At 44.4% G+C, this 14,058-nt stretch overlaps 1 protein-coding gene across 2 annotated transcripts in view; it reads right to left on the reverse strand.

Annotated features, from left to right (window-relative positions):
- paqr5b (progestin and adipoQ receptor family member Vb) overlaps positions 1–14,058 on the reverse strand; it is a 92,774-nt gene that overhangs the window by 68,093 nt on the left and 10,623 nt on the right. Inside the window, exon 2 of one of the 2 annotated variants that reach the window (XM_080214210.1) lies at positions 3,046–3,138. The exons of the other annotated variant lie outside the window; for it this stretch is intronic. The gene's annotated coding sequence lies outside the window, so the exon portion shown is untranslated. The remainder of the gene's footprint in view (positions 1–3,045; positions 3,139–14,058) is intronic. 2 annotated transcript variants of the gene reach the window in all.

A 14,058-nucleotide genomic window follows, 5' to 3' on the forward strand; every position in this document is an offset into this window, starting at 1 on the left:
CCATTAAGGACGGTCACCTCAGCACCTCACTGTACCGCAAGCCCACAGACAATCTCACAATGCTCCACTTCTCCAGTTTCCACCCTAAACATGTTAAAGAAGCCATTCCCTATGGACAAGCCCTCCGTATACACAGGATTTACTCAGATGAGGAGGATCGTGACAGACACCTCCAGACCCTGAAAGATGCCCTCATAAGAACAGGATATGGTGCTCGACTCATAGATCGGCAGTTCCGATGCGCCACAGCGAAAAACCGCACCGATCTCCTCAGAAGGCAAACACAGGACACAGTGGACAGAGTACCCTTCATCGTCCAGTACTTCCCCGGAGCGGAGAAGCTACGACATCTTCTCCGGAGTCTTCAACATATCATTGATGAAGACGAACATCTCGCCAGGGCTATCCCCACACCCCCACTTCTTGCTTTCAGACAACCACACAACCTCAAACAGACCATTGTTCGCAGCAAACTACCCAGCCTTCAGGAGAACAGTGACCACAATACCACACAACCCTGCCACAGCAACCTCTGCAAGACATGCCGGATCATCGACATGGATACCATCATCACACGTGAGAATTCCATCCACCAGGTACATGGTAAATACTCTTGCAACTCGGCCAACATTGTCTACCTGATACGTTGCAAGAAAGGATGTCCCGAAGCATGGTACATTGGGGAGACCATGCAGACGCTACGACAACGGATGAATGAACATCGCTCGACAGTCACCAGGCAAGACTGTTCCCTTCCTGTTGGCGAACACTTCAGTGGTCACGGGCATTCAGCCTCTGACCTTCGGGTAAGCATTCTCCAAGGCGGCCTTCACGACACACGACAGCACGGAGTTGCTGAACAGAGACTGATAGCTAAGTTCCGCACACATGAGGACGGTCTCAACAGGGATCTTGGGTTCATGTCGCACTATCTGTAACCCCCGTGACTTGCCTGGGTTTGCAAAACCTCACTTACTGTACTGTCTGGAGACAATACACATCTCTTTAAACTGTGATCAGTGCTCCTTCCACTCACATTATCAGCCACTTCAGGTCTTGAACAGCAGGTTAGGTGTAAGGATTCGCATTCTAATCAGTAATCTCTAAACTGTCTGTGCTTTATATGCTCTGTCTGAGGCCAGAACTCTCCATTCACCTGACGAAGGGACTAACCCCGAAAGCTTGTGAGTATATTATCAAATAAATAGGTTGGACTAAAACCTGGTGTTGTCAGACTTTTTACCCAGAAGGTTGACACAGTAAGAAGTCTGACAACACCAGGTTTAAGTCCAACCGATTTATTTGATAGTAAACTCACAAGCTTTTGGGGTTTCTCCCTTTGTCAGGTGAATGGAGAGTTCTGGCCTCAGACAGAGCATATAAAGCACAGACAGTTTACAGATTACTGTAATCTGTACAGGGAGATTAATCTGTAATCTGTAAGGGAGAAACCCCGAAATCTTGTGAGTTTGCTACCAAATAAATCGGTTGGACTTAAACCTGGTGTTGTCAGACTTCTTACTGTGTTTACCCCAGTCCAACTCCGGCATCTCCACATCATGACCCAGAAGGTTAACATGGCAAAACTGCCACTAAACTGTGTGCTCACTGTATGACCCGAATGTTTGCCATGATTGGATTTTCTGCACTGCACTTTCCATTAGCTGGTCATTAACTCTTTTCTCAGGCTGTTATCGGTTCTGGTATGTTCTTCCTAACACTTAAGTAAGTGTTTTGATAAGATACGTTAACCTGTTAAAACCAAGGACTTTCCAATCTCAGGCTTAAAAACCAATGAACTGGCTGGCATGGCATGCAGCTCAAACCCTAGCTCTGTTGTTGCACTGCCTTCCACTGAACATAGTCAATGGGGCCACAGGCTGAGTACAGGCTGGTGGCAAGGAAATGCCACCGCTGGCACATGTCAGGGGATTGCCGGTACCCAAGGAGCATCGGCAACAAGCGATGTTCCTGGCGGTCTCTGGCTGACAGACAATATGGCACCCTGCTCTGTTAGGTGGTACAGTAAAAAGTCTGACAACACCAGGTTTAAGTCCAACCAATTTATTTGATAGTACACTCACTAGCTTTCGGGGTTAGTCCCTTCGTCAGGTGAATGGGTTTATTTGATAGTAAATTTATTTATTTACTTTATTTGATAACCGATTTATTTGATAGTAAACTCACAAGATTTCGGGGTTTCTCCCTTACAGATTACAGATTAATCTCCCTATACAGATTACAGATTACTGATAGCCAAGTTCCGCACACATGAGGACGGTCTCAACAGGGATCTTGGGTTCATGTCGCACTATCTGTAACCCCCGTGACTTGCCTGGGTTTGCAAAACCTCACTTACTGTACTGTCTGGAGACAATACACATCTCTTTAACCTGTGATCAGTGCTCCTTCCACACACATTGTCGGCCACTTTAAGACTTGAACAGCAGGTTAGGTGTAAAGATTCGCATTCTAATCAGTAATCTGTAAACTGTCTGTGCGTTATATGCTCTGTCTGAGGCCAGAAGTCTCCATTCACCTGACCCATTCACCTGACAAAGGGACTAACCCCGAAAGCTAGTGAGTTTACTATCAAATAAATCGGTTGGACTTAAGCCTGGTGTTGTCAGACTTTTTACTGTGTTTACCCCAGTCCAACGCTGGCATATCCACATCAGGTGGTACAGTGGCAGAGTCGTGAGCATGGCTGCCTCATAGCGCCAGGGACCCGGGTTTGATTTCTGGCTTGGGTCACTGTCTGAGTGGATCTGCATGTTTACCCCTTGTCTGCTTGAGTTTCCTCTGGGTGCTCCAGTTTCCTCCCTCAAGTCCAAAAGACGGACTGGTTAGGTAGATTGACCATGCTAAATTTTCCTCCAGTGCACCCGAACAGATGCCGGAGTGTGGCAACTAGGGGATTTTCACAATAACTTCATTGCAGTGTTAATCTAAGCCTCCTTGTGACACTAATAAATAAACTTTAATTTTAACTTGTTAACAGGTTTACTCTAGGCAGCCAGGTGGCTCAATTGGTGGCATTCTCACCTCTGAGTGTGTTGTGGGTTCAACCCCTTCTCCAAAAAATTGAGAACAAAATCTAGGCTGATGCTCCCGGTGCTACACAGTTGCAGCTGCTCTCTAGAACAAAGAACAAAATAATTATAGTACAGCAACAGGCCCTTCGGCCCTCCAAGCCTGCATCAACCATGCTGTCCAACTGAACTAAAACCCCCTTCTCTTCCAAAGGCCTCTTCCCTCTATTCCCATCCTACTCATGTACTTATCAAGATGCCCCTTAGAAGTCACTATCGTATCTACATTGGGTGCATCTACTGGATGAGGTGTTAAATCAATGTCCTTTCTGTGTTTGGATGGGGAGATAGTTGTCCCTCATCCAACACCCAGCACAGAGAGTCTGCCACTGATTGCTGTTTGTGCGAGGTTGCTTTGTGCAAATTGGCTGTCAGTCTTCTTACCATATGACAGGTACTATACCAGAGAAAGTATTTTGTAAATTGGCTCTGTGAATGAATTCATTAAAGGTGCTATATAAATGCAAATTCTTTCTTTCAGCAGCTTTGTTTTGCATTTGCTCTGCACTTTGTTTGCTCACATTTTAATTTTTAACTTTATCCTTCTGCTGTCCTGAAGGAAGGGCTTCCCTGATGCGGAACCATTTAACTGGTGAGTCACTTCCCATAACTGTGTTCCTGAGTTTTATGCAAACAGTATTGAAGGGTCACTGAATAGCTTAACAGGTGGAACCCCGTCTCATTTTCTCTCATCTAGTCCCAAAGGTGCTGAGGCCATTTGTAGCACCTTAGTTTCACTATAACTCATCCAAAACACTCCAGAAATCGGAACAGTGCCCGTTCTGACCTCTTACAGAAGAAGGAGGCCAGGTGTAGGATGGCATGATGATTGGCACTACTACCTCACGGATCCAGCAACCTGGGTTCAATTGTGGCCTTGGGTAACTGTTTGTGTGGAGTTTGCATATTCTCCCGTGCCTGCATGGGTTTCCTCCGGATGCTCTGGTTTTCTACCACAGTCCAAAGATGTGCAGGGTAGGTGGATTGGCCATGCTGAATTGCCCCTTAGTATCCCAAGATGTGTAGGTTAGGTGAATAAATCATGCGAAATGTGTTGTGACAGAGATAGGGTGGGGGAGAGGGTCTGTGTAAAGTATTCTGCCAGAGAGTCGGTGCAGACTTGATAGGCCGAATGGCCTCTTCTGTATTGTAGGGATTCTATGATTCTATGACAACCTTTGACTACGAGTCTATGATCTTGCTGGATCAGTCCAGTGAAGACTGAGTGTTGCATTGTCAGTGGGGTTGTTCCCTGAGTGAGACACTAACCTATGTCGCCATTCACCTGGTTCAGCAGTTCGGGCCAATTTTCGCAAGCCTATAGCAAACTGAAGAAGACTATTGAATTCTCCCGGTGTCTGGGACAACATTTTATCCGATTGCAATGTGTGGGATTTTGCTCTGTGGGTATTCTGAGTTTGGCTGAGGTGACGATAATGTCAGTACTTCAATGTAATTTATTATCTGGGAAGAACCCATGAACATTTTTGAGAGATGTGATACGATATCGTTAATTGTTGGAAAGCTATGGATGGTTACCTCTCTCCTCAGGCACTTACAGCTGGTGGCAAAAAATCAGCATGTTCAAACGACTGTGGGACCTGAAATATCCATCACAGTGATAGCCTACTAACAATGATTGGTAGGTTGAGTATTTCAAATGTACATCTGTCAAACATCATTCCACACCAGATTGATCACTTTTGACATTTACTATATTGATCACTGAAGATTTGCACAAGAATGAATGGGAAACAGAGAGCAGAAATGAAATGGAGTGAGCTCTCAGGGCAAATGTCAAATAGGATATTAAGTGTCAACTAGCGAGTTACCACATGGGAGAGGTCTGTGAGCAGCAGTTAATGGAAAAATAAAGAGATCAGAATTGAAATACTTCAGGTCTGGTCTATGGAGGATCAGCCATTCTTTGCTACTGGGCCTTGGTGAGATTGCATCTGGAGCACTGTGTACAGTTTTGGTCTCCGTAGGCACCTGCCCACACTTTGGCAAATCAGACCACTAGGCTATGCCCCTGCTCCTGGTTTACAAAACTGAAACGGGAGAATCCCTCAAAGAAAGTTGTGCAACGTTGTTCTGAGGAATAGGATGATCTCCCATGGGATGGCTTAGAGTCAGCTGAACCATGCAGGTCATCCTCAGGAATCAGGGAAAGGGTAGCACGGTGGCGCAGTGATGAGCACTACTGCCACACAGTGCTGGGGTTCAATTCCATCCTTGGATCACTGTCTGTGTGGAGATTGAGGCCCAGGCAGTTGGAAGCATGTGGTGAGGTGAAGGGAATAGATGATGCACAAGGGTACATAAGAACATAAGAAACAGGAGCAGGAGTAGGCCATCTAGCCCTTCGAGCCTGCCCCGCCATTCAATAAGATCATGGCTGGTCTGAAGTGGATCAGTTCCACTTTCCCGCTTTCTCCCCATAACCCTTAATTCCCTTGTCTATCAGAAACCTATCTACCCGTGACTTAAATATATTTAGCGAGGCAGCCTCCACCACTTCAACGGGCAGAGAATTCCAGAGATTCACCACCCTTTGAGTGAAGAAGTTCCTCCTCAACTCTGATCTAAACTGCACCCCCCCCTTATCTTGAGGCTGTGCCCTCTAGTCCTGCTGTCCTTTCTGAGCGGGAAGAATCTCTCTACCTCTACCCTATCCATCCCCTTCATTATCTTATACGACTCTATAAGTTCCCCCCTCATCCTTCTAAACTCCAACGAGTACAGACCCAGTCTATTTAGTCTCTCTTCATAGTCCAACCCCCTCATCTCCAGTATCAGCAGATGAAACGTTGAACTGAGCTGTCTCAGCTGGACCTAGATGATTCTGTGACCAGTGTTCCACAGAGCTGTTTCCCCAGCTGTTCCGGTCAATTATTGAAAGGATATATTTTGGAAGAAATCTCTTTGACAGATGATATTGTTTGCTGCAAGTTCATCAAAGAGAAACAAAATTCCAAAGTATAATTAAGCACAGGTTAGAAGTTCCCAAGGTTGTCAACTTGTCTTTTCCAAATGAGCTGATCTCAGAAGGGGTGGCAGTAACTCCCTTGTCCATAAACTGGGAAATAAAAAGTGCCATCCAGGGCTCGTGCTCCGGATTACAGTCCAGGGAATCCCAGCTGGTAGGTGCACAGGTGGTGTTCTTCATGGTTCAAGTTAAAGTTAAAGTTAAAGTTATTATAAGTTTACTTATTAGTCACAAGTAAAGCTTACGTTAACTTTGCAATGAAATTACTGTGAAATGCCCCTAATCACCATAGTCTGGCGCCTATTTGGGTCAATGCACCTAACCAGCATGTATTTCAGAATGTGGGAGGAAATCGGAGCACCCAGCAGAAACCCACACAGACACGGGGAGAATGTGCAAACTCCACACAGACAGTGACCCAAGCCGGGAATAGCCCAGGTCCCTGGCGCTATGAAGCAGCAGTGCTAACCACTGTGCTACCGTGCTGCCTATTACCCGTCACTGAAGCTCAGATACTAAGACTGGGCACATTGAAAAAAGTCTGAGGGTGAAGTGTGGGACTGTGAGCTGGATGCCTTTAGAATTAGATGGAAGAACATTGGAAAATAAATAAACGACATGTTTTGAGATAAATGTGTTTCATTATCCATCTCAACCAAACACGCAGACGCAACAAGGCAATTTAATCTTTGGGTTGGTCGGGAATAATGGTGTGAAATATGGTTGCCAACTCTGTTTGGAGGCATTTCTGGAGGATGCATCACATCATCCGGCCCCACACCCTTATGTCTGCTACAACTTTCGCCAATTTTTACACATGCATCAAAGAAAGCATCCTTTCTGGATGTATCACAGCTTGGTATGGCTCCTACTCTGACAAAGACCACAAGGAACTACAAAGGGTTGTCACCCAGAGCCCATCACGCAAACCAGCCTCCCATCCATTGACTCCATCTACACTCCCCACCGTCTCGAAAAAGAAGCCAGCATAATAAAAGACCCCATCCACTCCAGACCTTCTTCTGTTGGGAGATCATGTATCAACTGATTCAAGAACAGCTTCTTTCCTGCTGCCATCAGACTTTTGAATGGACCTACCATATATTAAGTTGACCTTTCTCTACATCCTAGCTGTAACTGTAACACTATATTTTGCTCCTTATCCTTTCCTTCTCCCCTTTGTACTCTACGAACTGTATACTTGACCTGTATCGCATAGAAGAAACAATACTTTTCACTACATCCCAATGCATGTAACAATAATAAATCAAATCAAATCAAATTCCCACTGGCTCATTTTCTGGGTGCACTGCCTCTCCACAGCCACTTGGAAAGGGAACACAAATTAATCCAATTGTATTAATGTTAACTTCTAAATGAAAAACCCCCACACCGGACCTCAATACTTTTAGAAATAATAAATTAGTATTCAGAAAAATGAAAACAGAAAATGATTTTGCTTAATATGGGTACGATTTTTCTCCCGGGATTACACTGGACCCCGGGCAATCCCTAAGGTTTGGCAGGGGTCTCTGGAAAACTCACAAAACGTTGAACAATACTGCACCAGAAATTGTTAACTGGAATTCTTGCATTTTCAACACCCAAACTGCTGTGACAACAGAGGTTTTTGTTCAATAATTCACACCACCAAAGGCAGGAACAATCAATAATCTCCAAAGCTCTTCACCCAACTCTCAGGCTAAATAAAATGCATTTTAAAAATTAACATAATTGAATATTTGCCCACAGGTGTATCTCCTGGAGATAACATAAGCAAGCAAAGAAAACAGGTTTGGAAAAGGCATGAAGTTTTGGAATACAACCATCATTTTCATACAATCATCCTGAGATAAATGAAAAGTGGTTACTTTTTTATCATCTATTATAATTGTTTTCTCAAGGTGAGTTCTTTTGCCCATACTTTGATAAGACCATATCAAGTTTTTTTTAACCATGCGTAAGCAATTCAAGATGCATGAAGCCGTTCCTCCTCTTCATTCACTCGGACCCTGCCTGGTACATAGCAATGCAAATAAGGAGATAGGCATGATTAATTCAATAGGAGAGAAAGGATTAAAGGGCAATTTGATAGAACTGTTTTAAAATTATGCAGCAATTAGGAAAGATAGATAGAAAGAGACTCGTGATCGAGGCAATTTGGATTCAAAGTTTAGAAGCAAGAAATCTAGGACAGAGAGTTATACAACGTTATTAATTCTGGAGCTACTGATTAAAGCAATGCTCTTTGGGCAGCACAGTGGCACAGCATTTAGTACGGCTGCCTCACAGATCCAGGGACCCAGGTTCAATTCCGGTCTCAGGTCACTGTCAGTGTGGAGTTTGCACTTTCTCTCTGTGTCTGCATGGGTTTCTTCTGGGTGTTCCAGTTTCCTTCCACAGTCCAAAGATGCGCAGATTAGGTGGATTGACGATGCTAAATTGCCCCTTAGTGTCCCAAAATGTGTAGGTAAGATGGATTAGCCATGGTAATCTGGGGTTTGGGTAATATACTCTGTCAGAGAGAGTCAGTGCAGAGGCGATGGACCAAATGGCCTCCTTCTATACTGTAGGGATTCTATGATTGTTGAGGCGAGATTAGACAAGAAGGTAAAGACATGGGAATAAAATGATACAGGGACAGTGCAGCCACAGGGATTGAGATCACTCCATGTATGGAGGATAAAAAACCCAAAAGGAAATTCAAATGGAGACCTGAATAAACAAAATCTCAGGTTTTGGACACAGCAAAGCAAAGGTTAGCAACTTTACAACATCTTTCCCCAAGCAGGCAACTGAATTTGCATGTTAAAAGGTCTTCATGTCATGGAATCCCTATAGGGCAGAAAGAGGCCATTTGGTCCATTGAGTTTGCACCGACTCTTTGACAAAGTACTTCACCCAGGCTCCTTTCCCCCATCCTATCCCCATAGCCCCAAAAAATTTACCATAGCTAATTCAACTAACCTACACATCTTGGGACACTAGGGTCAATTTAGCATGGTCAACCCATCCAACATGCACAGTTTTGGAGTGTGGGACGAAACTGGAGCACCCAGAGAGACCCATGCAGACATGGGGAGAACGTGTAAACTCCACACGGACAGTGACCTAAGCCAGAATTGAACCCGAGTCCCTGGCACTGTGAGGCAGGAGTGCTGACTACTGTGCCACCATACTGTGTCAAGGACAACCTAAGGAAACCTGGCCTATCCTTGGGAACAGCGTAGATTCCAGACTTTCATCAAATGTTAACTTCTTTAAGAATCATAAAAACATAGGAAGTAGGGCAGCAGGGTGATACAGTGGTTAGCACTGCTGCCTCACAGTGCCAGGAGTGCGCGTTCAATTCCCAATTTGGGTTGCTGTTTGTGTGATGTCTGCACGTTCTCCCCATGTAGGCATGGATTTCTTCCAGTTTCCACCCACAGTCTGAAAGATGTGCTGGCTAGGTGCATTGGCCATACTAAATTCTCCCTCAGTGTACCCAAACAGGCGCCGGAGTGCGGCAACTAGCAGATTTTCACTTCATTGCAGTGTTTATGAAAGCCTACTTGTGACACTAATAAATAAAAGTTAATACTTAGGAACAAAGGATGGCCATTCAGCCCTTGAGCCTGCTTTGCCATTCAATATGATCAAAGCCTCTATCTCAACATAATACTCTTGCTCTCTCCCAATACCCTTTGATTCCATTAGTGTCTATAAATCCCTTCTTAAATATATTCAGCAACTTGGCCGCCTGAGGGAGAGAATTCCATGACTGATATCCACATCACCAGTCCTGAACATTTGTGCTCCAACAGTAGAAGCCGGCCAGCAGATGAAAATGTAACTGGGGAATCGTCAAGTGATTGATTAATTCATTAATTAACTGTTCTTTCAAGTAAAAAGCCTTTGCTGTTGGTTTATTTTGGATTGAATTATTTACTCCAAGAGTAAAGTGTACACATTCGCATACTAATACATTGTTCAGGGACTAATTTGCGGAAACCATCTGTGACAGTTATCGCGATCTGTTTAGCATGTTTCTGAAGTTGTTTTCTGTCACAACTGTTGCTCCTCACAGCAGGGGTCCCAGAAAATGTCTCAAAGTTGCCCAACAGACGATGAGATTGAATTTACTTCAGGAATGTTATCTTTTCACCCAGCAGCTGATCTGCTATCTCTCCCATCTCAAACAACAACTTGCATTTATATTGTGCCTTTAACTTGCAAATCACAGGGTATCATTGGTCAATATCAGGGAAAATGGCCAGGGAAAATGAAAATCCTTTTCAAAGAGTTACGCCTGTGCACCATTTTATGGATGAGAGCGAGAGAGGGTGGTAGAGGGAAAGAAAAGTCCTAGCCCCAATCATCTTCAGCCACTTCATCAACGATCTGCCTTCCATCATGTGATCAGAAATGCGGATGTTCGCCAATGATTGCGCAATGTCCAGCACCATTTGTGACTCCTCAGATACTGAAGCAGTCCATGTCCAAACGCAGAAAGACTTGGACAACATCCAGGGTTTGGCTAACAAGTAGCAAGTGGTGTTTACGCCACACAAGAGCCAGGCAATAACCATCTGCAATAAAAGAGAATCTAACCGTTGCCCCTTGATGTTCAAGAGCATTACCATCACTGTATCTCCCACTATCAATATCCTGGTGGTTACCACTGACCAGAATCTGAACTGGACTGGCCGTATAAACATTGTGGCTACAAGAGCAAGTCAGAGGCTAGGAATCCTGCTGTGAAAACCTCACTTCCAGGCTCTCCAAAGGCTTCATGCCACATTCAAGGAACAAGTGAGGAATATGATGGAATACTCTCCATTCGGCTGGATGAGTGCAGCTCCAATAACACTCAAGAAGGTTGACACCATCCAGGACAAACTAGTTTGTTTGACTGGCACCCCTCCCACAAACATTCAATCCATTTGCCACCAATGAACAGTGGCAGCAGTGTGTACTATCTACAAGAGGCACTGCAGCAACTCACCAAGACTCCTTAGGTAGCACTTTCCAAATCAAGAACTACTACAATTCAGAAAGACAAGGCCATCAGACACATGGGAACACCACCTCTTGGAGGTTCCTCTGCAAGTCACTCACCATCCTGATTGGGAATTATTTATTTTTCTTTGTTTTATTTATTAGTGTCACAAGTAGGCTTGCATTACCACTACAATGAAGTTACTGTGAAAATCCCTTAGTTGACACATTCCAGCGCCTGTTTGGGTACACTTGGGGAGAATTTAGCATGGTCAACGCAACTAACCAGCACATCTTTTGGACTGTGGGAGGAAATCGGAGCGTCTGGGGGAAACCCATGTAGATACATAGAGAATGTGCTGACTCCACATAAACAATGATCCAAGCTGGGAATCAAACCTGGGTCCCTGGCACTATGGGGCAGCAGTGCTAACAATAGTACCACCGTGCTGCCCATATCGTTGTTGCTTCACTGCTGCTGGATCAAAATCCTGGAATTCACTCCCTATCAGCACTGTGGGTGTACCTGTGCCTAAGGGACTGCAGTGACTTAAGAAGGTTTCTGAAGCTCAGGACAAAGCAGCTAAAAGCGAAACCTCCAATAGTAGAATGATTAAAATTAAATCTATCTCCCTCAACATGGTCAATAGAACAAAGGGCAGGATTTGCCCTTGTTTACATCAATAATAGTGAAGTAGAAATGGTCAAGAACTTCAAGTTTCTAGGTGTTCAGGTAACCAATAATCTGTCCTGGTCCCTCCACGTCAACGCTATAGAAAATCCCCCAGCACCTCTACTTTCTCAAAAGGCTAAGGAAATTTGGCATGTCCACTACTGCTCTTACCAATCTTTACAGATACACCATAGAAAGCATTCTTTCTGGTTGTATCACAGCTTGGTATGGCTCCTGCTCTGACCAAGATTGCAAGAAATTATAAGGGTTGTGAATGAAGCCCAGTCCATCACTCAAACCAGCCTCTCATCCATTGACTATGTCTACACTTCCCGCTGCCCCTGGGAAGTAGTCAGCATAATCAAGTCTCCCATGTACCCCAGATGTACTCTCTTCCATCTTCTTTCACTGAGAAAAAGATACAAAAGTCTGAAAACATGGACCAACTGACTCAAGAACAGCTTCTTCCTTACTGCCATCAGAATCTTGAATAGTCCTAACATATACTAACTACAACACTATATTCTGCCCCATCCTTTCCTTCTCCCCTATGTAGTCTATGAACAGTATTTTTTTTGTCTGCATAGCGTTAAAGAAACAACACTTTTCACTGTATCCTAATACATGTGACAATAATAAATCAAATCAAATCGAATGAAATCATATCTGCACTGAAGGGTAAGTGGGGAGACAATGGACTCGTGGTATTATTGGTAGACTATTAATCCAGAAACTCAGCTGATTTTCTGGGGACCCAGGTTTGAAATCCGCCACAGCAGTTGGTGGAATTTTAATGCAAAAAAGAATCTGGAATTAAGAATCTATTAATGACCATGAAACCATTGCCGATTGTTGGAAAAAACCGTCTGGCTCACTAATGTTCTTTAGGGAAAGAAATCTGCCTTCCTTACCTGGTCTGGCCTACATTTCACTCCAGAACCACAGAAACGTGGTTGACTTTCAACTGCTCTCAGTAATGGCCTGGCAAGCCACTCAGTTTAAAGGACAAGTAGGGATGGGTAGTAAATGCTGGCCAGCCAGTGATGCCCATGTCCCATGAGTGAATAAAAAAAATGTTGGATAGGTAGTTGGAGGGTAAATTGGATAGGTAATTGGATGACTGCACCTGTCTGTGGATGATAACAGCAATGTTGACTGTCTTAGTTCTGTAGCTGATTACCATGTTCTGATTTCTAGCTATGTGGTTCTGTGTAAACACTGCATTAGTCTCTGAATTGTACTGTCCACAATACAAACATTCATGTGGGGACAACAATTTCCTGATACTGTTATCAAAACAATTCACTTTCTCCAGTATCACCATAGACTTTGAAAAGGGCATTGTCATCCATAACATCATTTCAGTAAACCCTTCCCTTTGTTTGCAGACCAATAATGAATAAACAGAAAGGTCGTCATTTAGACAACACGTCTCACAGACTCAGAAGTCCAGAAACACTTTGCGGGCACCTTTGCAAAGCGAGGTCACAGTTGTTAATGCCAAAACACAGCAGCCCTAAGCAGGACTGTAGTAATGACCGGATTATCTGTTTTAGCGATGTTGGTTGAGAAATAAATATTGGGTAGGTCACTGGGGAGAATTCCTTTGTTCTTCTTCGAGGAGTGCCTAATGTGCACCCAAATGGCTAGATGGCTTAACATCTCATCTGAAAAACAGCACCTCTGACACTGCAACATTTCCTCAGAGTCCCCGGGGAGACAGCAGGCACCCACACAGCTCACTCAGCCTCTGGGAGGCAACTGGTGAGTTAGAATCTTTTCCTCACATTCCTGTTCCGTAGAAACCAAAGAATCCCTGCTGTGCTGAGAAAGGTCATTCAGCCCATCGAGTCTGCACCAACTCTCCAAAAGAACATCTTAATCAGACCCACTCCTCACACAACCCACCCTATCCCCATAACCCCATGCACTTATCACGGCTTATCCACCTGACCCACACATCTTGGGACTCTAAGGGGTAATTTATCATGGCCAATCTACTTAAATTGCACATTTTCAGACTGTAGGACGAAACTGGAGCACCCGGAGGAAACCCCATGCAGACACGGGGAGAATACGCAAACTCCACACAGGCAGTCACTCGAAGCTGGAATTGAATCCAGGTCCCTGATACTCTGAGGCAGCAATGCTGACCACTGTGCTAGCCACTTCTGAACCATAGAGTTAGTAAGAAGTCTCACAACAGCAGGTTAAAGATCAACAGGTTTATTTGGAATCACGAGCTTTCAGAGCGCTGCTCCTTCATCAGGTGAGTGATGAAGACTCAGGTGAGAGACTCATCTGATGAAGGAGCAGTGCTCCGA

The sequence above is a fragment of the Carcharhinus amblyrhynchos genome, chromosome 28, assembly GCF_965287045.1.
Source record: "Carcharhinus amblyrhynchos chromosome 28, sCarAmb.v2.hapA, whole genome shotgun sequence".
NCBI classification, from domain to species: Eukaryota; Metazoa; Chordata; class Chondrichthyes; order Carcharhiniformes; family Carcharhinidae; genus Carcharhinus; species Carcharhinus amblyrhynchos.